We start from the raw sequence: 25,749 nt of genomic DNA, 5'->3' as shown, positions 1-25,749 counted from the left end.
AAATCAGACAGTTTGCTGTTCTTGGTGTTCTGGGAGATGCCAGCCATGGACTCGCCTAGCACCTGCAGGACACACTGTCATGGGTTTGCTTGTTCTAAAAAAACAAACGGGAATTTTCTTTCCCCTACTGCAATGTGAGGGAGGGATATTGAATGGGGAGGACAGTTTTTTGCCTTGGGTGATTGACCTACACAAAGGAGCTGGCTGGCAGAACTACATTCCAGGTTGATGGCCCTCTCTAAGGCTGGGGGGGGGTGGGGTAGTTTTTCTCCCCTCCTCTCCTTGGAAGGGACACTTCACTTTTTGCCTTAACGGGGGCAAGGTGTGTGTTGGAAAAGGCCGTTTTGTTCTTGACCTGGTCATCTGGCTGTTCTCCGGCCTCGGTCTGCTCTGTCGCCAGCCAGACCTGCTCAGATTTCGTCAGAGAGGTTTGGCCCATCCTGCAGAGGAACCTTTTGGGGAGGGGGTCATCTTTCTTTTTCCCTCCTCCGATCCCGTGTTTTGGCAACACTTTGTGCTCGTTGAGGAAAGGGGGGAGTCCTGACCACAGCCAGCCGCAGACATTGTGAGTTTTGTGGGAAAGAAACCGCCCTCCTTTCCTCTTTTTTCCCCTTCCCCTCCTCGGTGGGTGGGGGGGAAATCTCCATTGTTGGCTTCTCCCACGATCCAGGGCCCCATGAGGTGACTGCCAGAGCCCAACAGTGCCCCCTGCCTACCATCACAGAGCACTACAGGTTCTGCTCCTCCAGTGATCCAACAGCATCCCCTGCCAACCGTGATTAGAATCACGCTAGAGGACAGAGAAGTATCAAACTGTTTCCTTTTTGAAGGGGACTTTTTGGGTACAGGATTATTGTTTAGTTGTTTTTGTGTTCTCTTGCTGTTTTTGCCAATATACATATATCCTTTAATAAAGGGTTGTTATTTCTTCCTTTTTCAATACTTCCTAGATTGGAGCCTCTTAATTTCGGATTTACAATTACTGAGAGAGAGGAGTTTGGTCTACCTCATAACTCATCCTCCTTAGCAAAACACTCCAGTCTCTTTAAACTGAGACACACACCATGCACAGGTTAGAGACCACCTCCCACTCCTGCAGTGGTCCCAGGTTCGGAACTCACTGTGCTTCATCAATGGGCTAGAAATCACCTTTCCTTTTGTCCTCACATCCTTCCCAAACCTCCATCCCCACCTCAGGGATCACCTTGGAGTTCTCCATGATGCTGTCAAGGCAGTTGAAATAGGACATGCCATTGACAGTCTGAGTGGGGTTCTCCAATAACTCCTTCACCATCTACAGGGACATGGGTGTCACATCCAAGGCAAGGGTCCATGCCCTTCACTTGCACCTTTCCTTTGCTTCCTCCCTCCCTCCCCTCGCAGCAAGGTTCAACTGCCCCCTCCTCACCATCTCAGCACCCCTCCATCTCAGCCCCTCCACTGCCTTGGCAAGATGCGACTTCTCATCTCCAGCTCCCACAGGGCATTGTCACACTCCTTGCCAGGGACAGGGGACACACCCACAGATCAATGCCAGCTCCATCACCTGACCCCACTACTACAGCAAGCAACTCACAGGGAACAATTCCTTCTACCATGCTACTGCCACCAGATGGTTCTTGAGGTTGGGGGTTGTGGGGTCAGCAGAGAGCACCTTTGCAGCCAGCAGTAGCTTACTGGAGGACATGGAGATACTCTTCAAGTTGGACACCACCTGGGCCTGGTCTTCCTTATTCTGCAAGGAGCCAAGAAGAGTTACCTGAAACAGGTTTCCAAGCTCCACACCAACCCTGGATCTTCTCCAGTGGTTTCTAAGCTGAGTTGGTTTCCCCTTCATCCAACTAGTCCACCAACAACAAGGATACAACAGCAATGTTCTCTAAACCAATCGAGGTCACTTTCCCTCTGCTGCTGCAGTTTTGCACAGCCCCTGACTGCCATCTCACCAGTTACATGGACCATAGCCATCCTAACCACTGCTGCCTGCCCAGGCACCCCAAACCTCTCACTGTACCCAGGATCCCCCAACAGGCATTTACTGACACCTGAGACTGGTTGGCCATCTCCACTCTTACCAACAGGAACTCATTGAAGTCCTATCCAAATTTGCTGGAGGATGCAGCCAGGTCTTGAGAGGTACCATGTGACACCTGCACCAGCTTGTTGGCGCACTGGTTTAGCCCCACTGTTGCCTGGTTCAGCTGGTTCTGTGCATCCTGGAAACTCTTGGTGCTGGGAAGAAACTGGAGACAAGGAGAAGAGTTAGGAGAGGTGGTTCACCCTGCACAGCCCCTTGCCCAGCATCTTACCTCCAGCTTGTGCACAAGCTTCTTCTTGATGGCATTCTGGACTGTGGTGTTGGTTGCCAAGCTGAGTCCCTCTGCCACCTTGGGTAGCCACTGCTGCTGTTCCTCACTGTCCAGGTTGGCTGCAGTTCCCTGGAGAAAGCAGAAAACCCATCACACCTTGAAGAAACCACTGCATCCCTTGTCCTCCTGACAGCAGTGGTTGTGCTCTGACCTGATGCCAGGGAACATCCTCCAGGTATCCTGTCTGCTTACGGCGTGAGGGTTATGCTTGAAGCCTCTACTAGAGAGCTCAGCAACAGGAGAGCTAACAGCTCCTCTGCTACCACCCACAGCCTCAGGAGGAGCCCCACTCCATTGCACAGGTCCTTTTCTCAGTGCAGGACTTTACTCCAGGAACGGCTCCCCACCCCAGAGACTTCTCATCACCTCCATAGCACTGAGCTAATGGCATCAGACAGGGGCTGGAGCCAGTCCCCATCCTCCTGCATGCCACAAACCTTTGCAGTCTCCACCATTTTGGCGGTGGCATCAACCAGGATCTTGGCTGCACTTAGCAGTTTGCTCAAGTTCTCCAGGTTCGTCTCTCCTTCTATGTCGGTTCTGATGGTGTTGACAAGGTCAGAGGTTGCCTGGACCAGAATACAAGCCTCACGCACCATTTCCCCTGGAAAGAAAAGAAGGGTGACCTGTTAGCAAGTCCCATGGGCTTCCCAATACCTCCCCACCCATCATGCTCTACCTTGGGTGCCATCAGCCACCCTCACCTGTGTCAGCCATGGAACTGAATATGTTCTCAGTGACAATGAGGATGATGCCAGTGGCTTCGTTGTAGTGCCCAATGGGCTACCTGCCCATGATGTTGCTTGATGTGCTGCAGAAGATCATTCAAGGTCTGGGTGATGGTTGTGGCTACCACCCCCACCTGCTTCACAAGACTGCCTTGGAGGCCTCCATGCAACCCTCTGCTGACTTGGCCACTGTCCTAGTTAGAACAACTGGGACCAGCCCATCACTGTGTGGGTGTAAGCCAAAACTGTGTATTCTACACCCTCCATGCCATTTCCCAGAAACTGTTAACAATAGACCACTTGCAGCAGCTGCCCAGAGCATGCCTGACCCCTCAGGCTATAAGATGGGTGTTAAGAGGCCTGTGAGATAGGATGATGCTCCTGTCCTCACACCCATTGTGGAACTCCCCGCCCTGAGGGAGCTACTGAGAATTCCTGCCTGAACCTGAGGATATATAATCTTGGGGTCTTGGGACTTCTGGTACCACTCGTGGGATCCAAAGAAGGACCAGAACCTCGACCAGACTGCAATTACCACTTTCAACCAGACTGCAAACAGCACCCTCGACCAGACTGCAACCAGCACTCTCACCAACAGGTTTTCCCTCTCCTTTTACTTTGGACTCAGGGGGACCATGTGGGGCTCAGCAGGGGGAGGGGGACCCAACAAACACCACTCTGTTCATGCCCCAGGGTGTTGGGTTATACATCTGGGTTTTGTGGGTTAAAACCAATTGTTTGTCTGTGTAATTGTATTTATTGTATTATTTTTATTAAATTGTTATTCTGATTTATAATCTCTTCTGAGCTGAGTTCATTTCCCCTGCTGGTTTACCTTTAAACCAGCACATTTTTGGCGCCCAATGTGGGGCAGAGAGAGAAGTCAGAATCACAATTTCATTTTAAGCATTTGTCTATTTGGATACAGAAACTCCCTGATCACCATGTTGTTTGATGTATTCATGTGGATGTTGTATCTGAGCCTGTTCATATTTCTACATATGGGGAACTATTTGCCTATTCTGATGCTCTCTTTAAGACCAGGGAAAGGGATCAAAATTGCTTTATTAATATATTGTGTTTATGTTGTCATAACATCAGAAGCAGTGAGTTTCATTGTGAATGTGTATTCAGTCTTGTTTGCCTGTCCTGGTTTGGATTGCTACCTCTGGGGCCTCATTAAAAATCGCACCCAGCCTTTTGGGGGAACAGGAGGGAATGGTTGTTTCCAACCTTTCACCTCCTTCTTCCCCTTCAGACCTGCTACAACAGTCTTTGAAAATATTGAGTTTCCTTTTGATGTTAAAGACAGCGTAATGTTGTTAGTGTTGCTTTGTCTGCTCTATACTGTCTACACCATGCTTAGGGTCAGAACAGGGACTTCTAGGGAGGTTGTCTGGACACCTGCCCTGGGAGTGGATAATGCTGAGTGGCATGGGAAGTGGGAGGACATCGGTCAGTATTTGGAGAAGTTTTCTCCTCCAATGATCTGGAAATTCACCCCTGAACAACTGCAGGATCCTGTTAGCATGATAAGATTTGTGAAGGAAAAATGCTCTGGCAGCTCCAGAGATGGCCAGCTCACAGCAACTTACTGGGCCCTGACCACTGCCTACCGGACACTACTTGACGTGGTACAGCACTGTCAGGGGGAGGAGAGAAGGAGCAAATCCACCGGCACCACGTCCACCCAAACCACAGCTGAGTCAAAGGGAAAAAGAAATAAATCAACCAGCACCATGTCTACACAAACCGTCGAGGAGCCAGAAGGACAACCAAAACCAATAGCAGTAGCCCCTGTCCAGAAAAGGAAATCAAAGACTAAATCAGTTCGTACAGGGAATGATGACGAAGAGGCAGGACCTTCATATCCACCGGAGGAGACAGAGCCAGAAATAATCACTCAGTCCCTATCCCTGGGTGAGCTACGTGAGCTCCGGATAGAGTTCACACGACAGGCGAATGAGTCCATTCTGACCTGGCTGCTCCGAATCTGGGATGCCACAGCTAACGATACAATTCTAGATGGGAGTGAAGCCAGACAGCTGGGATCCCTGTCTCGAGATGTAGTCATTGATCAGGGGATTGGAAGGAGGCAGGAAACTCTCAGCCTCTGGCAGTGACTGTTGTCCAGTGTGAGGGAGAGATACCTTTGTAAAGAGGACCTCCACGTACAGCAAGGACAATGGAACACGATGGAACAAGGTATCCGGTGCTTAAGAGAATTAGCTGTACTGGAGATAATCTTTTCAGAGGATGAAAGATTCCCTAAAAGTCCAGATGGTGTACAGTGCATATCCCAGATGAGGTTAAAGTTTGCACGACTTGGACCAGAAATGTAATCCCGCTACTTAGCAACGTTGCAATGGAGAGAGGGAGAGGACAAGGTGGGTGCGTTGGTCAGTAAACTCAAGATTTATGAAGACACTGTCACCGCCCCATTATGAGTCCATGTCTCATCTGTGGAAACCAAACTGGTTGAACATGTCCGAAGCCTGGAAGAGAAGATTGAAGAGGGTCACCAGAAGTTAAGAGAGGAAATTAAGGAAGGGATCTTCCATATCTCACCAGGACAAACAAGAGTCTCTGCTATCAGGAGCAGGCATCCCCCAGCTAAGGAGAGAGGGTACACTCCACATGGCAACCTATGGTTTTACCTCCATGAGCATGGAGAAGATATGAGGAAGTGGGATGGAAACCCCACCTCGTCCATAGCAGCCCGGGTACGTGAATTGAAAAGAGGAACAAGTACCACAAAGAACTCTTCAAGGATAAATGCTGCTCCTGTCTCTCGTGGGCAAGACTCCAGATGGTACAGGACTGATGATACGTCTGATCCTCTTTGAAGGGACCTCCAGGTCATACTTACAAGAAGAGCGCAGTGAGTCCCATGACCAGGACTAGGGGTGCCCTGCCTCTAGTCAGATAGAGGAGAGGGACAATCAGGTCTGTTGGACAGTGTGGATTCAGTGACCTGGCACATCAGAGTCACAAAGATATAAGGCCTTAGTTGACACTCGAGCACAATGTACTTTAATGCCATCAAGATACGTAGGGGTAGAATCCATCTCTATTTCTGGGGTGATAGGGGGATCACAACAACTGACTGTACTGGAAGCTGAAGTGAGCCTGACTGGGAAGGAATGGCATAGACACCCCATCGTGACTGGCCCAGAGGCCCCGTGTATCCTTGACATAGATTACCTGAGGAGTGGGTATTTCAAAGACCCAAAAGGACTTTGTTGGGCTTTTGGCATAGCTACTGTGGAGACAGAGGAAATTAGACAGTTGAACACCTTGCCTGGTCTCTCAGAGGACCCTTCTGCCATGAGACTACTGAAGGTTGAAGAACAATTGGTACCGATGGCCACAGCAACAGTACACCGTTGGCAATACCGCACCGACCGAGACTCCGTGACTCCTATACATAAGATGATCTGTGAACTGGAGACCCAGGGGGTGGTCAGCAAGACTCGCTCACCCTTTAATAGCCCTATATGGTCAGTGCGTAAGTCCAGCGGAGAGTGGAGGTTGACAGTAGATTACCGTGGACTCAATGAAGTCACACCACCCCTGAGTGCTGCTGTGCCGGACGTGCTGGAGCTTCAGTACGAGCTGGAGTCCAAGGCAACCAAGTGGTATGCCACCATTGACATTGCCAATGCCTTTTTCTCCATTCCTTTGGCAGCGGAGTGCAGACCACAATTCGCCTTCACTTGGAGAGGTGTGCAGTATACCTGGAATCGACTGTCCCATGGGTGGAAACACAGTCCCACCATTTGCTATGGACTGATCCAGACTGCACTGGAAAAGGGCGAGGCTCCAGAACATCTACAGTACATTGATGACATCATTGTATGGGGGAACACAGTGGGGGAAGCCTTCGAGAAAGGAGGGAAGATAATCCAGATTCTCCTAAGAGCTGGTTTTGCCATTAAACAAAGTAAGGTCAAGGGACCTGTTCAGGAAATTCAGTTCCTAGGAGTGAAGTGGTAAGATGGACGCCGTCAGATTCCAATGGAGGTGATTAACAAAATAGCAGCCATGTCCCCACCAACCAGCAAGAAGGAAACACCGGCTTTTCTAGGCGCTGTGTGGGCTTTTGGAGGATGCATAGCCCCGAATACACTCAGATTGTAAGTTCTCTCTACCTTGTGACATGGAAGAAAAATGATTTCCAGTGGGACCCTGAACAACAACAAGCCTTTGAACAAATTAAACAGGAGATTGCCCATGCAGTAGCCCTTGGGACAGTCAGGACAGGACAGGACGTGAAGAACATGCTCTACACTGCAGCTAGGGAGAATGACCCTTCCTGGAACCTCTAGCAAAAAGTGCCTGGGGAGACCCAAGGATGACCACTGGGATTCTGGAGTCAGGGATACAAAGGATCTGAAGCCAGTTGTACCCCAACTGAGAAAGATCCTGGTTGCTTATGAAGGAGTTCAAGCTGCCTCAGAAGTGATCCGCACCAAAGCACAGCTCCTCCTGGCACCCCGACTACCAGTGCTGGGCTGGATGTTCAAGGGAAAAGCTCCTTCTACACATCACGCCACCGATGCCACATGGAGTAAGTGGATTGCTCTGATGCCTGCTCAGCTGGTGCTAAAGAAAAAACTCAGGAGCAGTTAACTGAGGGTGAGATAAGGAAAGGGTTTAATTGTGCCAAGGCAATAGACGTTACAAGACGTGCGCTCCGGCTGTACTTGAGATGTTACATTTTATAATACCATCCATCCAATCCCAAGTGTGTCCACTCTGTAGCCTTTACTCTGGTCTGCCCCCGGTCCACCCCCTGAGAATTGAGTCTGGGGGCCTTTTGGGACCACCTCTTCATCACCATCACCATCTTCAGAGCACAAAGGGTACACAGTCACTTAGTTCTTGACTCTGTTCTGTTGTTCAGGTCTAGATATGGGTGTTCTCTAAACAGTATAGACCTTGCCTTGACAAGAGACTAAACATTTCTACTGGATTCGGGGGTAGGATTGATATAGGGTGCATGGAATGGGGTAAGAGGGTTGAGGAATGTGTCAACTACTTGTGCTACAGGGTAAGGGAATGAAGACCGCTGCTTTTAAAATCTACTTCTACTACTTATAAAACTTACAAAAATTAGAAAAATAAAAAACTAATAGGGGCTTAAGGCATGACTCTGATCACACAGCGAACCCAGATAGGGAATCCTAATTGCCCTGGGATTCTGGAAATTATCACTACGACGAATTAGTGGGATGGGGGAGACCTCCAGGCCTTAGGCTGCTAGCCCATTACCTGCGAGGTGAATGCTCTTCCCCCCTGCCCCCCGGCACGTGGCCCTGCGACCCCGCAAGGAGCACACAGACCACCAGGGAGGGACGGACGAAAGAGGAAGTTTATTGTGGGGTAGGGGTTTATAAGGCTTTCAGGAGGGTCAAAAGGGGACTAATCACAAGTTCAGGGTCACATAGAAAAAACCATCAGGTAAAGGGTCAACAGCCAATAGGAAGGGGTTAACAAAGGACCAATGAGAAACACCTCAGGACACCTTCCCAGGACACTCTGTATGGGAGACAATAGCTTCACAGGGGGTGTCGGGAAGAGGGAGACAGTGACTCTGCAAAAAGGTAAAAGCCATTTTAAAACCTGTTTAAACCACCTTAAAAACTTCGGTTTCTATAACATTTGAACTGTTTTCATTTTCTTCACTAGTCCATCTCTGACAGGACTTCTTCCATCCTGTATATGACAAATCCATTGCCACATCTCCTCCTTTTCTGTTTTGTAAAGCTGGATATGCTTTAAATGATTGAGAGTTTCTGGTACAACTGAGGAAACATGGAAAGACACACATAAAGAGAAACACTACGAAAAGTCCTACTATGATAACTACAATAATTTTCTTAATAGTGGAAGAGAGGTCTTTGAAGGGCAGCCAGTCGAAAAAATCATCAAAAGTCAGATGATCAACCTGCTTGATTTCATGAACTAAGGACTTAAGCTGATTAATCTGGGAGTGGATAGACTGGGAGTGATCAGAGAAGTTGAGGTAGCAGAGGCCTTCAAACTCCTGACACCCATGGCCATTTACTAGAAGGAGAAAATCTATTGCAGCATGATTTTGTAACAAAGCTTTCTTATTGGTTTGGGTATCTTGTAATAGGTCATCAAGGGCAGCACTGGTGGCATTAGCTTCTTTTGCTAGCCAACATCCCATTCTGGTAAGGAGAGTTAAGGTTTTTGTAGAGCTGACAATTGGAAGTATACCACTTAGAATGTTTGCGGTGTCTGACCAAAAATGCATGTTGGAATTGCATTCTGCTGTGAATTCACTCAAGGACTGCAGTTTTGCTAAAGGATGTTCTTCTGCTGAAGGTGGGGGTGCTGCAACCACAGGGACCTGTGCTGCTATAGGTGGAGAAAGTGGTTTTGGTTGTGATGGATAGAAGTTAAGAGATGGGTATAAACCTTGGAATTGCCTGCGCACTCTATGATGTGAGAAGGGTGAGGTTATTTGGAGGTTACTGTTTCTTTTTGCACGATTTTTGGGAGGCCTTACAGGTAAAGATTTCATAAGGGTAGTTGGATTGTACAGTGCTAATTTTCCAAATGTACAGGGGCCTCCAGCAGCTAATCTAGGAATCATATTCCAGACTCTAAATCCACAAATTAAAAAGACTCCTTTTGGAAGAATAACCGAATCAGGGGTAGCATGTATCTGGTAAGGAACCTCTTCCTTGCGCCAGAAACTGAAGTTGGAATAAGGTCCATAAGAGGTGACATTAATTAATTCAGAAGGGGCAACATATTTGTTGTGAATGAAGTAAAAACAGAGAGGAGATATGATACTCCCCAAGATTTCTAATTCCTCAGGTCTCTGCCACTGATAGCTAAATGTCTGTCTGTTATGTGAAGTTTTTGCTGGTCTTGTGAGACAATCTAAGAAAGGATTTCTTAACTGATCATGGTCATCACACCAGGGGATATATTGATTTCTAAAATCACCCCATTCTCTTGGCGTCCAGGGGATTCCTACCAGACAGGTCTTGAAAGGGTGAGAGGGATCTAAAGTAGATAGACAGATAGAGTCAGTATTTAGTGATTGTGCCAGGTTTAGCCAAACATTTTGGCCAGAGAGCATTACCCAATTTGGAATTGCTGGAGGAGGTGTGGCAAGGGCTCCTGACGTTAAGTCTTTCTGATTTGCTGGTGTTATGCTGCACGCAAAAAACAGGATTATCCCGAAGGTGATGCTGATGGGGGATCGCTTCCTGTAGTTGGTGCTGAATCCGTTGGTGTTGGATCTGCTGCTGGTTGAACTGGGAGGGAAACTTCTTGGTGGATCCTTACTAGCCTGGACGGTATCCATCTCGGACCTGCTCCTGTGGAGACACAAGCGTGCCCTCTTCCCCAAACAATTAGGGGGACAGGACCGAGCCATTCTCCTGTCAGGATATCCTTGTATTTTACCTTAGCTTCCCCCGTTTTTAATTTTCCAGCTCCAAAATGATGCCCAACAGGTGAAACATCCTCATGCAGCCTATTTAAAAAATTGAGGACATACAATGCCTTGTTTAAACACTCTGATGGAGAGAGACCTACAGTTGTTTTTTCTTGTTTTTTCAGCATATCTTTTAAGGATTTGTGAGTTCTCTCTACTATTGCTTGGCCTTGTGGAGAGTGAGGAATGCCAGTGGTGTGAACTATTCCCCACATATTGAAAAATTCTTTAAGGGAAGCAGAAATGTATGCTGGGGCATTATCTGTCTTTATTTGTTTTGGAATGCCCATTATTGCAAAAGCTGAGGAAAAGTGTCTCAACATCTTTAGCTTTTTCTCCTGTATGTGCAGTGGCAACAATGAGTCCTGAGCAAGTGTCTACTGATACATGTACATATTTCAACCTGCCAAATCGTGGTACATGTGTAACATCTGATTGCCAGAGATCTAAGGGGCTAAGGCCTCTTGGATTAACTCCTTCAGATCTCACTGGAGTTACCAACTGACAGTCTGGACATGCAGACACAATGGCTTTGGCTTGAGAGGTAGATAATTGAAGCATCTTTTTCAGTGATATAGAATTTTGGTGGAAAAAGTTATGAGAAATTTTTACTTTTTCAAAATTGTTAGGTGTAGGTACTGTGTTAACTGGGAAAGCTGAATTTGCTGCTTTATCTGCTACAGCGTTCCCTTCTGTAAGTGGGCCTGGGAGGCATGTATGTGATCTAATGTGAGTGATATAGAAAGGATGTTTCCTCTGTTGGATTAATAGTAACAATGTTTTAAACAGGGTAAACAACTTTTGATTGTTCAAATCTTTTAAGTAACTATTTTCTATGCGACTCACAACTCCTACAACATAGGTAGAATCTGATACTAAATTCAGAGGCTGTGGAAAAAGTTGGAACGCTCTTACCACGGCTGAGAGTTCAGCAATCTGAGATGAACCTTCAACTTGATGAACATCTGTTTTCCATACTCCTTTTTCAAACCAAGCGACTACTGCATTACTAGACTTCCCTGAGCCGTCTGTGAAGGCTGTTACAGCTTTCTTCAAAGGGCTAGTAGAAAAGTTATTTCTCAGTCTGGGTTGAGAGATGGAAAGAAACTGCAGAAAAGGAATTGCTGGTAAATGGGTTATCAGTTTGCCTGTAAAATCTGACATAACCAGTTGAAAATCAAACAGATGCAAATCATAATAACGCAATTGAGATTTGGACAGTGGAACATAAAGAAAATCTGGGTCTTTCCCTGACAGTTCTAACATTCGAAGCTTGCCTTTGTGACAGACTTTTGCAAGCATTTCAGGCAAAGTAACAATTGTTTTTGAAAACTGGTGACTGAGAAATACCCATTCCCACAAAAGAAATTTTTTGGTTTTTGAGTCTAATTGTCCTATTACAGCAAAAGGCTGTTTTGGTCCACGAAAGATTAGCAATGCAGTAGGTAATCCTTCTACTCTCCTGTTTACCTGTTGTTCTGAAATTTTCTGATTGATCACTTCAATAATATTTTTTGCTTCTGGTGTCAACTGACGAGGAGAAGTTAGTTCTGCTTCTCCCTTAAGGAACTGAAACAAAGGAGCTAAGAAATCTGTTGAGAAACCAAAAAAGGATCATATCCAATTGAGATTTCCCAAAAGAGACTGCAGATCATTTAGTGTTTTTATTTTGGTGGGCAAGGTTACGGCTTGAGGCCTAAATGTTCTCTCTTCTATTATCAGACCAAGATATTTCCACGGGGAAGTTTTTTGTTCTTTTTCTGGGGCTATTTCTAACCCATGATTACTCAGGGTTTTTTTCACAGATTTATGTACCAATGTCAATTTTTCAGTATTAGAGGCACTTATTAATAAGTCATCCATGTAGTGGAAAATGATAGCTTCAGGAAACTGAGATCGAACTGGTTCAATTATATTGGACACCACAGAGTGACATATAGTGGGACTGTTTTTCATCCCTTGTGGCAATGTGAGCCAACTTAGGCGTTTGGAGGGTTCAGCTGCATTAATAGCTGGAACAGAAAATGCAAATTTGTGTGTATCATTAGGATGGAGGTAGATATTAAAAAAACAGTCCTTAATGTCTAAAATAACAAGTGACCATTCTGCTGGGAGCATGGCAGGGGAGGGTAGCCCAGTTTGGAGGGCTCCCATCGGTTCTATGATATTATTGGTTTCTCGTAAATCATATAATAACCTCCATCTCCCAGATGGTTTTTTGATTGTGAAAACAGGAAAATTCCATGGAGTGTTTGTGGGGACTAATCTCTTTTTGTCTAATTGTTCTTTTACCAAATTATGAATTTGCCGCAATTTCTCTCCTCTGAGGGGCCACTGGTTTATCCACACTGGTGTGTTTGATTTCCATGTGAGAGGTGGAGCTTGCGGCTCTCCAGTGGCCCTCATCACAAATTTGGAATGGATAAGATAACTCCCCACTGTGTTATTACATCTCTGCCCCACAAGGTTAGTGGAATGTCCAATATAAAAGGCTTAGATGAAGCTACCTTACCCTGTGGGCCTTGGACCAGAAGTGGTAAAATGCTCTGGAGAGGAATTTTGGATCGTCCTACTCCCTGGATGTCGACAGTTGGCCTTGTTGTACCCCAGGTACTGGGTCAATCTTTGGCAGAGATTATGGAAATATCCGTGCCTGTGTCCAGTAAGCCAGACACAGTTTTCTGTTGGCCTGAATTAGGAGAGAGAAGAGTACATTCTATTATAGGTCTGTCAAGAGTAACCTTTTGAGCCCAATTAATGCAAATTCCCTGTTCATTCTGGGTTTCTTCCTCCATGGGTATGACCTGTGCTATTTGATCCTCTGGATTAATCACTGTGGGTACAAAATTAGGTTTAATTACAACAGACACAACTTTAGGATCTTGGAGACTCATAACCATAGGTAACACAGTAATACCTAATGCAGTTGCAGCATCTGTTCCTGTGATAACACATTTACCTTTAAAATTTGAAACCTGAGAAGAAGCAGAAGCCAATAGCACAGTGTGATACTCTGTTTTTTCTAAGGTTTGAGGTTTTGAAGTTGCTAGTTCCAATTTAAAGGCACCTGTTTGGGGTTTTTGTTGGGAACTGTTTGAGAGGGGTGGATTAGATTGCTTAAAAGAGTTTTTTATGTCCACACGCTGCTCTAAGCGCTCGTTAGGCCGTTTCCCGAATTCTGTGTTCTGGGAGAAGGTCTAGGTGAGAGTGGGTTTCCATCTCTGTCAAATAGAGATCGACATTCTACAGCCCAATGTACCCCTCTTTTACATCTGGGGCAAAGGCCTGGACGAATGTTTTTTTGTGAATTGGGGTTTTTAAAATGTGGGCAGTTAGCTTTTATATGACCCGGACTTTTGCAATTATGGCATATTATTTTGGAGTGGTCTAAAGCTGCTGCTAAAACTTGGGTCATTTTTTCTGCCATCTGCTGAGTTACTTCTGCAATTTGGTTGTCTAATTGTGTATTAGCTTCAACTAACTGGTTTGACATAGACACCTGACCTTGGACCAGGCTATTTGCTAATTTATCATTAGGGCTAATATCTTTACAAGCTTTTACCATATCCATGGGGGTAGGGTCACGAAGATTTCTGAGTATCTGCTGACACTGTGCATTTGAATTGGAGATAGCTAGCTTCAGGAATAGGGCATCTTGTGCTTCTTTCACCTTTATTTGTTTTTCTATAGATTCTTTTAATCGTTCTGCAAAGTCAATAAAGGATTCATCAGGCTTTTGAATTACATTATGGAAAGGTGGAGTTGTTTCAGAGGCATCAGCTACTGATTGTAGTGCTTGTAATGCCATATTTCTGGTAGCAATTAAGTCTTGTTTTGGAATTTTGGCCTGATCTGTATTTGCAGAATAAGGACCCTCACCAAAAAGCATTTGCATAGTAACCTCTACAGGTCTACGTGTAGTGGAGCTAGTTTCATGAGCATATTTTCTAATTAAAGCTTTCCATTCATCTAAAAACAATGATACTTGTACCTTATTTAGCAAGGATCTCATTATATCTTTTAAATCATTTGGAGTTAGTACAAAGGCAGAGAATAAAGATGACAAAATCCCCATTGCATATGCTGAATTCAAACCCTAAGTTGTTACTGCTTTTTTTGCATCCTTGAAAAGGGGTATGGTTAATGGGTCCCATACTGGGGGTGCACCTGGATTATAAAACACTGGATATGCCTGCAAGAAATTTAAACCATTAACATTACTAGCAATATTATTTATATCATTACAATTATTGGTATGGTTGGTTCCTGTGGAAGAAAGAAAAGGATTAGAAGGAGAAACAGAATTGTTAAAATTATTTGTCGTATTTGAAAATGGATTATTGGGAGAAAATTTGTTAAATGTTGTTAAGGATTGTGTCTGGTTTGTAGCTGGAAAACTGTTTAATGAGTCTGATGCTACTGAGTCAGTCACAGCTAGCTGCACACTGTGAGAGGTGGAGGGAATGCTGTCCGTTAACTGGCTGAGTCTGTGATGCTCGGTCGTGAAGGTGTTCTGAAGCTGTGGGTTTCCTTGCATGTCGCGGCCTGATGTAGCAAGAAGCGGGGGACAGCTGGAACTGCAGGGCAGAAGTTGGTCCGTTCCCGGCGCCGGGCATCGACAGGGAGGGGGTCTCGATGACGTCATCCTGTCCCTCTCGGCATCCGTAGGGAAGATGGAAGCTCTCGCTGTCGGTCCGGAGTCGTTGGAAGCTGGGAATTCCCCGCTTCCTTTGTTTGACCATGCGGTGGTGGCGGCTGGGGGCTGCGCCTGTGAAACTGCCCGATGAAACTGCAGTTGGTGATCTCCTGCTGAGAGCTGCCAGGCGGGAGGGGCTGGGGCCGGGGCTACACAAACGGCTGGATTTTCCTCGGCACAGTTCTGCCCTGAAGAGTACCTGTGGCAGCTATTCCGTGTCAGGGGTGTGAGAAATAGAAACCCAATCGGGCAATTTCCAATCAGAATTTATTATATGATAAAAGCAAATTCGGCGCTGGGTGATCAGGGAAGGGGTTCAACAACTCCCAACGCCTGTCACACCCAAAGAAGACAGTTGTTCTACATTTATTTCCAGTTACTACATGAATATTCATTATACATAAGTATAAACATTACACATTGTTAGGTACATGAGTATAAACATTATTTCTTAACAAGAATGTTATCTATAAGCATAATATATTGTTAAATCAGACATTCAGCAGATGTTTGCTTGTTATCTATAAATTTTAAGAAAGGTGCTATTATCTAGCTAACTAAACAAAATTCTCTCACTATAAATCCTACACAAGGTAAAAGGGAGGTAACTTGTTTTATCTCTTTGTAGGGGTCCAATTAAGTTTTACGATTTGTTTTTCTTTTCCCTCTCCAGGTCATATTGACCTTACACTGTTTTCTCTTAATTAGCCCGAATCATTTTCTCAGTTTATCACAGGGGCGGTGGAATAAAGTTTTCTGTTACTGGGGTGGTGTCTGGAGCGGTGCTGCTAGTCGGTTGAGGAGGGTCTGGGTTCAGGAACGGCGGGATGGGCTCGCCTGTTCTGGGAGGGAGAGGGGGTAGGGGGCGGGGAGGGGTCCCGCCGGTGTTGGCCGCGGGCGGCTTCTCCTCCTCTCGCTGCACTGGCAGTCGAGACGGGGGAGCCCGGGCCGGGGCAGGGTCCGCCTCGATGCTGCCCGGGATGGGGGTTGCCGCCCCGGGTCTGATCCGCGCAGAGGGCTGAGGCTGGCCAGTGCCAAAGCCACCTGCTGTATCAGGGACCGGGTGCGCGGCACCGCCATGCGCTGACCACGGTGGGGGGGGGTCGAAGGGGTGCCCCTGCCAGACGGGATCTCCCTCTCCCTCCTCTCCCGTATCCCGCGGCGACTTCGGTCGCCCCCTTTCTCCTCGACCCAGGCGGGAAGCTGCGGTGTTCTCCCCTAGGGGCTTGGAACTGTTCTGTTGCATTTCAAGTATTGCTAACACGTGAGTCCAAGCTATGTTGGCATGTACTGCTGCTTTATCGTTGGAATTTACAGCCATCGAAATCTGTCTGCCTAGTAGGTCCCAATCTTTAGTCGCCAGACAGAAAGGAAGTTTAAAGTCATTTTTAACCATAACTTTGGAAAGGCATTTTAAAGCTGTTTTGTTAGTCGATTTCCCATTACAACTTAGTAAATTTTTCAAACACTTATAGTGCTCTTTTTCAGTCTTAGAGAGGGATGCCCCCATTTTTTTTTTTTTTTTTTTTTTTTTTTTAGGGAATATGCCGGCGTCTGCTCCTACCTGCTGGTTGCGAGGGAGGTTGAGGTATTCAAAACAGACTGCTATGCCGCTTGGTGATGCAACCTGCTAATACCTTGCCGCTTAGACGCTGGTCCGTCGTGGAACACAAACTCGCCCCCGTTTGTGCGTTAGGACTGCTTATATCTTCATAGAAGAGTTCAAACAATCGTTGCCTCACCACGTGGCACCATTTACGACAGATTAGTGGGATGGGGGAGACCTCCAGGCCTTAGGCTGCTAGCCCATTACCTGCGAGGTGAATGCTCTTCCCCCCTGCCCCCCGGCACGTGGCCCTGCGACCCCGCAAGGAGCACACAGACCACCAGGGAGGGACGGACGAAAGAGGAAGTTTATTGTGGGGTAGGGGTTTATAAGGCTTTCAGGAGGGTCAAAAGGGGACTAATCACAAGTTCAGGGTCACATAGAAAAAACCATCAGGTAAAGGGTCAACAGCCAATAGGAAGGGGTTAACAAAGGACCAATGAGAAACACCTCAGGACACCTTCCCAGGACACTCTGTATGGGAGACAATAGCTTCACAGGGGGTGTCGGGAAGAGGGAGACAGTGACTCTGCAAAAAGGTAAAAGCCATTTTAAAACCTGTTTAAACCACCTTAAAAACTTCGGTTTCTATAACATTTGAACTGTTTTCATTTTCTTCACTAGTCCATCTCTGACAGGACTTCTTCCATCCTGTATATGACAAATCCATTGCCACATATCACCAACTGGCCCGAAGGTGAGAGTTTCGGACTATCCTCTGAAGAAGAAGAGGAGCAGGTGACATGGGCTGAGGAGGCCCCACTGTATAACCAGCTACCAGAAGATGAAAAGCGATATGCTCTCTTCACGGATAGCTCCTGTCGCATTGTAGGGACAAACCGAAAATGGAAGGCAGCCATATGGAGTCCCACATGGTGAGTTGCAGAAGTGACCAAAGGACAAGGTGGGTCAAGTCAGGTTACAGAGCTTAAAGCCATTCAACTGGCTTTGGATATAGCTGAATGAGAGAAGTGGCCAAGACTCTATCTCTACACTGACTCATGGATGGTGGCCAATGCTCTGTGGGGATGGCTAGAGCCAACTGCAGAGCAAAGGGAAACCCATCTGGGCGGTGGAGATGTGGCAGGACATCGCTGGCCAGGTAGAGAAGCTGAGCGTGAAGGTCTGTCACGTAGATGCTCATGTACCCAAGAGTCGGGCTAATAAAGAGCATCGTAACAACGAGCAGGTGGACCAAGCTGCCAGGATTAAAGTCTCTCAGGTAGATCTGGATTGGTAGCACAAAGAAGAATTATTTCTGGCTCGATGGGCCCATGATGCCAGGGGAGAGATGCAACATACAGATGGGCTTGTGACTGAGGGGTGGATCTAACCATGGACAGTGTCTCACAGGTTATCCATGACTGTGAGACATGTGCTGCCATCAAGCAGGCCAAGCGGGTGAAACCTCTATGGTATGGTGGACAGTGGTTGAAATACAGGTATGGGGACGCCTGGCAAGTTGACTACATCACACTCCCCTAAACCTGCCAAGGCAAGCGCTATGTGCTGACCATGGTAGAAACAACCACTGGATGGCTGGAGACATACCCCGTGTCTCACGCCACTGCCCGGAATACCATCCTGGGCCTTGAAAAGCAAGTCCTGTGGCAACATGGCACCCCGGAGAGAATTGAGTCTGACGATGGGACCCATTTTAAGAATGGCCCCACAGACACCTGGACCAGAGAGCACAGCACTGAGTGGGTGTATCATGTCCCCTACCATGCACCAGCTGCTGGAAAAGTTGAGCGGTGCAACGGACTGCTGAAAACCACCTTGAAGGCACTGGACGGGGGGACTTTCAAACACTGGGAGCTGCATTTAGCAAAGGTCACCTGGTTGGTCAACACCCAAGGCTCCATCAATCGAGCTGGCCCTGCCCAATCAGAACCTTTGCATACTGTAGATGAAGTCCCCATGGTGCATATGAGAGGTATGTTAGGAAAGACTGTTTGGATTAGTCCCACCTCAAGCAAAGGCAAACCCATCCGAGGGATTGTTTTTGCCCAAGGGCCTGGTTTCACTTGATGGGTAATGCAAAAAGATGAGGAGACACGTTGTGTACCACAAGGGGACCTAATTTTGAGTGAGAATGGTCTGTAATGTTTATATATATGTATATAGTTTTTAAAAGGTGTTAATTTGGGCATGACATGGATGGTATAGAATAAGGGGTGGATAATGTCCTAATTAGAACAGCTGGGACTAGTTCATCACTGTGTGGGTGTAACCCAAAACTGTGTATTCTACACCCTCCATGCCATTTCCCAGAAACTGTTAACAATAGACCACTTGCAGCAGCTGCCCAGAGCACGCCTGACCCCTCAGGCTATAAGATGGGTGTTAAGAGGCCTGTGAGATAGGATGATGCTTCTGTCCTCACATCCATTGTGGAACTCCCCGCCCTGAGGGAGCTACTGGGCATTCCTGCCTGAACCTGATGATATATAATCTTGGGGTCTTGGGACTTCTGGTACCACTCGTGGGATCCAGAGAAGGACCAGAACCTCAACCGGACTGCGATTACCACTTTCAACCAGACTGCAACAGCACCCTCGACCAGACTGCAACCAGCACTCTCACCAACAGGTTTTCCCTCTCCTTTTACTTTGGACTCAAGGGGACCACGTGGGGCTCAGCACGGGGAGGGGGGCCCAGCGAACACCACTCTGTTCATGCCCCAGGGTGTTGGGTTATACATCTGAGTTTTGTGGGTTAAAACCAATTATTTGTCTGTGTAATTGTATTTATTGTATTATTTTTAATTAAATTGTTATTCTGACTTATAGTCTCTTCTGAGTTGGGTTCATTTCCCCTGCTGGTTTACCTTTAAAGCAGCACAGCCACCAACTTGCCAGCCTCGATCAGCTGCTCCTGGCAGACTGGGGAACTGATTGTGGGAGCTACTACCTGGAGGGGAGGAGAAAAGACTGGGCAGTGAGAGTGGTATGCTTCTTGTAGGAGCCGTGCAGGGACAACTGTCCCCAACTTCTGTTCCTCCAAAGAGGATATTCAACATTTGAGGGTAGCAAATGCTTGAGGCAGCCCATGCTTCTGGTGCCAGATCCCTAACATCCCACCTGAGGACATGTGGTCCTGGCACCCCTACAATCTCACCAGCTAGAGCTACCACTACCCAGGTGATGCTTGTAGCCACACTGAGACAAGGCCACTTACCTTGGTGCAGGCCACCATCTGGGAAGTCGAGAGGGCACACTGGGTGGCAGCAGTGATCACCTGCATCTGCAGCGCAACTCCATTTTCTGAGCCACGTTCTTGGCTATAAGCACCAGCTTAGTGGTGGTACTGGCCACCACCTTCACCAGCTGCATGAGCATGTCCTGGGGCGAGGCCGAGAGGGTCAGCAAGGGAGCAGCAGTGGAAACACCAGCAGCAGGGGGCAGGGGGCTTTCATCCACCCCAGCCCAGCACCTGGAATGTCTGGCAACACCTCGAACCCATCCCTACTGCATGCAACAACCAGTGGTGAGGTTGCAACCTGACTTTGAACCACAACCTGCACCGTGGTACCTCCTTGCACCAGGATACTTCCATGACCACCACCCAGAGCAGCTGGGGCAACATTCAGCATCACCCCAACACCCATGACCTGTTCACTGTCTGCTCCCCAGGCAACAACCTGCACCAAGTCCCTGACTGTACCATAATGACAACATGCTATGAGACACTGCCAGTACTGTCCAAATTCACGTCCTGTGCCAGGATCTGGCCAAACAGGCACAAGAGGGCACAAGCTGGCCTTATTCACAGCTACACTGTGGGCAGCATCCAGTGCTGTACCATGGCACTGTCCACCCATGGGCTCACTCCACCAAGAGGCAAGTGAGAGATGTTACCCACACTGGTCACCTGTACTGCAGGCATGGCAGCTCTTTTCTATCTCTTTAGTGACAGGTTACATCTCTGCTGTCATTCCCGGGGTTAATGAAGTGGTATGACACAGTAACCAGTCTCCTCTCCCCCAGGGGTGGCAGGAAAAGCATGGGTCCACCCTAACAGCACACAACAGGCAGTGATCAGCACACAGCAAATTGCTTCCCCACTGGGCACCAGACCCACAGTGAGTAGCACTGCACCCTGTGGCAGCTAAACCTCTGGTTGTCAAGCCAAAAATGTCACAGCATCCCTCACCTCCTGCAAGCCAAGACTACTCCTGTTGCAAATCATCACTCTTCCAGACAGGAGAAGAGGCTGGAGAGCATATGCACCCAGCTCTGGAGTGCCCAGACCACAGCATCTGTTGTGGTTTAGGAATGGTATTCTCCAATTTAGTACTTCTGCTAAAACCACGGGTTGCTTCCCCTTCCCCCCCACAGTTGGAGGCACAAAAGGCAAAGATCATGGGTTGAGATAAGAACAATTTACTGGAAACAGCAATGAGTCAAGAAAACAAATAGTAACAGCAACAATATTAACAAAAAAAGATAAAAGAAAAGGGTGGAGGACCGGGCACTTGGCCTTGTTGAACCTCATCCCGTTGGAATCAGCCCAGCACTCCAGTTTGTCCAGGTCCCTCTGCAGGGCCCTCCTGCCTTCCAACTGATTGACATTCCCCTCCAATTTAGTGTCATCTGCAAATTTGCTGATGGTGGACTCAATCCCCTCATCTAAAACATCAATAAAGATATTAAACAGAACTGGGTCCAACACTGATCCCTGGGGGACACCACTGACCGCCAACTGGATGCAGCACCATTCACCATCACCATCTGGGCCCGGCCCTCCAGCCAGTTTCTAACCCAGCAGAGAGTGCCCCTGTCCAAGTCGTGGTCTGCCAATCTTTTCAGTAGTATGTTGTGGGAGACAGTGTAAAAGGCTTTGCTGAAATCCAGGTAGACTACATCCACAGCCTTCCCCTCCTCCACCAGGCGAGTCACCTGATCATAAAAGGAGATCAGGTTGGTCAGACAGGACCTGCCCATCCTAAACCTGTGCTGACTGGGTCTGATCCCTTGTCCATCTTGTAGGTGCTGTGTGATTGTACTTAGGATGATCTGCTCCATAACCTTGCGAGGCACTGAGGTCAGGCTGACGGGCCTGTAGTTTCCTGGGTCCTCCTTCCGGCCCTTTTTGTGGATGGACGTGACATTTGCCAACTTCCAATCATCTGGGACCACCCCAGTGAGCCAGGACTGTTGGTAGATGATGAAGAGCGGCTTGGCGAGCTCTTTCGCCAGCTTCCTCATCACCCTTGGGTGGATCCCATCTGGTCCCATAGACTTGTGAGGTTCCAAGTGGCTCAGCAGGTCGCTAACTGTTTCTTCCTGGATTACAGGGGGGCTATTCAGCTTCTTATCTCTGTCTACAAGCTCCAGAAGTCAGCTGTCCTCAGGACAACCTGTCTTACTGTTGAAAACTGAGGTAAAGAAGGTGCTAAATACCTCAGCCTTTTCCTCATCTTTGATAACTATATTCCCGCCCATGTCCAATAAAGAATGGAGGTTTTCCTTGCCCCTCCTTTTGCTATTGATATATCTGTAGAAGGACTTTTTGTTATCCTTCACAGAAGTGACGAGATTAAGTTCAAGTTGTACCTTCATTTTAGCATGAATGGTTGAGCAGGGAAGGAAACAGAGAAAGACTGGATACCTTCAGATAAGGGCTGAGACCCTGGAGGGCCCCGAGACTGGCCCAAGTTGGAAGATAAGAGTCTGCCCACATGGACATGGAGAAAGAATCCAATGAGGTGTTAGAAGACCCCAGACCATAAATCACCGTTGGACCAAGAGATGGGTGCAGGGTGCGTGAAGAGCGTGTGAAGATCAGGTGCACAGAGTGTGGGGGTATAAAGATCCAGCGATTTCTTTGTTCTAGGTCCTTTTCTGAAGGCACCCAGCTCGAGTTGAAATAAACTGACTCTACCTCAGAACATAGGGTCCAAACTATTCTTTAACACCCTGGGAGGCACCAAGCCTCCTCACCCCTGAACATCTTCAGGCTGGGCCCCTCCTGGGAGGGCTGAAAGTTGCATTACCTCTACTTGGGTTGGGGGAATGTGATGGGTTTGCCCCTGGAGCTTCTCTTTGCCTTCCCACTGGCCTTTCCCCCCCTCATGGCCCCAGCCAGTTCTGCCCTCTTCCTCCTTCCTATTGCCTGCATGTTTTTCCAAGATCTCCAGCATTTCTGTAACTTTTACATTTCTCTAGTATCATGTCTACAGCATTCAACATTCATTTGTTAAGCTTCCCTTATTAAACGTTGGAGGAAATCAGCTTCCCGAAGTCTCTGCTGGGGGTTATCAATGTCTCCTTGTAAAGACATGTTTATCAATAAAATCTGGTTTTCCTGCTTTCTTACCACCTGCATATCAATAAGACTGCCTAGGAAAAAGAAGGGACAGGGAGGCCCATGGGGACCTGCCCTCTCAGTGGTGGGGGCAGAATGCTGTGTAGGTGTTAATACAGCATGGAGGCATGTCCAGCCCCAGGCACCCATCTGGTTGGACCCCTGCTGCTAGCCATTTGTTGACCCTCACAGGTGCTGATGAGGGGCTAGTGCTGCACAATGGGGCCCTGGAGATTTTGTTGCTGAGGGATTTGGACTTTGGGGGAACAGGCAGCCTCCTGGCCATACTCCTGCCACCAGATGAAAGTCTCCCTGGGTAGGGTGCTATAGGGGTGCAGGTGGGGGGGGGCTCCCTGGTCACCAGTAGCCAGGTGGGGAAGTGGCAGCGCTTGGTGTGCAACAGGTCTGGGAACGTGTCTGGAGACCTCCAGACTGCTGGCACTGAGCTCATGCCCCAAAATAGCCCCCTGGGGCCAACCTGTGTGGGTGGCAGCTGTCCCAAGCATGTACCCACCTGTTCCCATCCTGTCACTCAGCACCAGTTTGGTGTGCCCAAGAAGTGGTGGGGCAGGCAGGGATGCTGTGGGATACAGCAGGGACATGGCCAGGCTGTCAGGTGTCCCCTGTCTATAGGACCTATCCACAAAAGTATGATCTACACCATGAGCAGCAAAGGCAGCATCCAGCAGTATCACTGCCAGTGACCCCCTGCCCCTCTGCAGGCACAACCCTGAGAGTGCAGAGGGGTTGTTCCTCTTAGCCAGGCTCCAGGATGCATTTGTGGTTCTCACAGGCATCCCAATCCTCCCAACTGTCCCCTGACAATCAATGCTGACCTGATCTGGCACCAGGTTCTCACCCAGGTATCAGCCAGGCAAGAGGTCCCTTTGAGCAGCCAACAAGGATGGCAAATGGGTGCAGCGTGGCAGTGACCCTGGCATCATCCAGGCAGACTGGGACTATGGGAGTTCTGGCACCCCTGGCACAGGGCTACAAGTGCAACCTCCCTGCTGTGTGCTCCAGGGACAAGGTATGGTGGCACAAACACCCCTAAATCTCCCCTGCTGGAATGAGGGGGTATTTTGGCAGGCAGGTTTGGACAAGTACATGTGGCTTGGAGATGGGATGCTTCAGTCACCAGATACCAGCACCTCTGTGGGGACCCAAATCTAGCTGAGTTGGAGGAAGGCAGGGAAACCACAGCCCGATTTCTCAGAGAGTCCAGGTATGAGGCAAGACAGAGGCATGGGTTGAACCTGGGAAGTTCCTATTAGATGGTGGAACAAACCTTTTCCCAGGAGAGGAGGCTGGACCCTGAAGTGGGGCATGGAGGGGGAATCCCCATCCTTGGAGACCTTAGCCTGGGGCAGGGCTGGACATGGGTCAGCAAAGGTAGGGACTTGCACCCACACCCCTCTGCACTTCCTTGTCCTGGAGGCCACTCCAGAGGATGGTTTTGAGGGCAGACTCATGGGCCTGGGCACTCAGATGGCCCCAACTGTGCTGGTTGGAGATGCCCCTGATGCCTGGAGCAAAGGGGAGGGCTCAGCAAGGGGGAACTGCTCCTTCAAGGGGGACATTCAAGGGCTGAAGCCCTGCCTTGTCTTTCCTAGCTGCTCACACTATGCACATCATCATCTTTCCTGAGTGCTGAGCTCGTGAAGTTGCTCTGGGCTGAAGCATCTCACAGAAAGTCATCCATCCTCTCCCAGGAATGTCAGGAGACGCATCTTCCCCCTCCCCTCAGAAGCCACGTGCTGGCAGTTACTGACTCTCCTTGTCCAAATATGTGCCTAATTCATCAGTATTAATAGTTGCTCTCCAGAGTCCAGTAGTAGATCTTCTGCTGCTTTCTCTTTGGTGCCAGCAGCCTTTCAGTCCTCAGTTGCTCCCATCCCTCCTATGCCCCCTGCAACCCAGGGCTGGAGCTCCTAGAAAGCCACTTTCTCCAGCTCTCAAAAACTTTTTGCTCCTCTCTGCTTGGAGCACCATTGCAGAAAAGTTGCAGCAGGCAAGGGCTGGATGCTGTCCCAGGGCAATGGACTGGGAAAGCCCATGCACTCCTCCTGTCCCCATCCCATCTCAGCCTCCCCACATGCTGCTCCTTCGGCCCCCTCTGCCAGATTCTTCCAGCCCCACTCCCACCCCCCCATCCTGATCCAGAGCCCTCCCCACTCCCACCCCCCCATCCTGATCCAGAGCCCTCCCTGCAGCTGGGAAAACACCAGAAGCATTTATGAGTGTTATTAAGGTGTGTGCTATTTTTGGGGGAGCTGGAATCTGAAAGGTTTGCAATTTTTTGTCTGTGGACTATATTTAGAGCAGAAAGACAAAGCAGGGCAGCTGGTTGTTCGCACACACTGTGTCACCCTGAAATGCTCCCCTATGGGCTGTGCATGGGCCAGGTGTCCCCATGGGTGTCAGAGATGGTGACACCAGGGTGCAAAGCAGTGGAGAGATGAGTGCCAAGGAGCCTACACAGAGCTAAGGCCCTCCTGTCCCACCATTACATAGGAGTTGGATGGGAAGGTTGTGGGCTCAGGTCGCTTCTCTCCTGGAGG

The 25,749-nt window shown here is 48.3% G+C and overlaps 2 long non-coding RNA genes across 2 annotated transcripts in view; both read right to left on the bottom strand.

Moving 5' to 3' along the window:
* Positions 1-25,749, bottom strand: part of LOC116780009 — an 893,112-nt gene that overhangs the window by 552,840 nt on the left and 314,523 nt on the right. The gene's annotated exons all lie outside the window — the stretch shown is intronic.
* LOC116780007 lies at positions 259-14,662 on the bottom strand. Its single transcript, XR_004354280.1, has 3 exons — positions 14,485-14,662; positions 13,848-13,849; positions 259-268 (listed from the first exon to the last, which is right to left on the bottom strand). It is a non-coding gene; the product is annotated as an uncharacterized LOC116780007 (long non-coding RNA).

The sequence above is a fragment of the Chiroxiphia lanceolata genome, chromosome W, assembly GCF_009829145.1.
Source record: "Chiroxiphia lanceolata isolate bChiLan1 chromosome W, bChiLan1.pri, whole genome shotgun sequence".
NCBI classification, from domain to species: Eukaryota; Metazoa; Chordata; class Aves; order Passeriformes; family Pipridae; genus Chiroxiphia; species Chiroxiphia lanceolata.
This window is presented reverse-complemented; position numbering and strand designations above follow the sequence as displayed.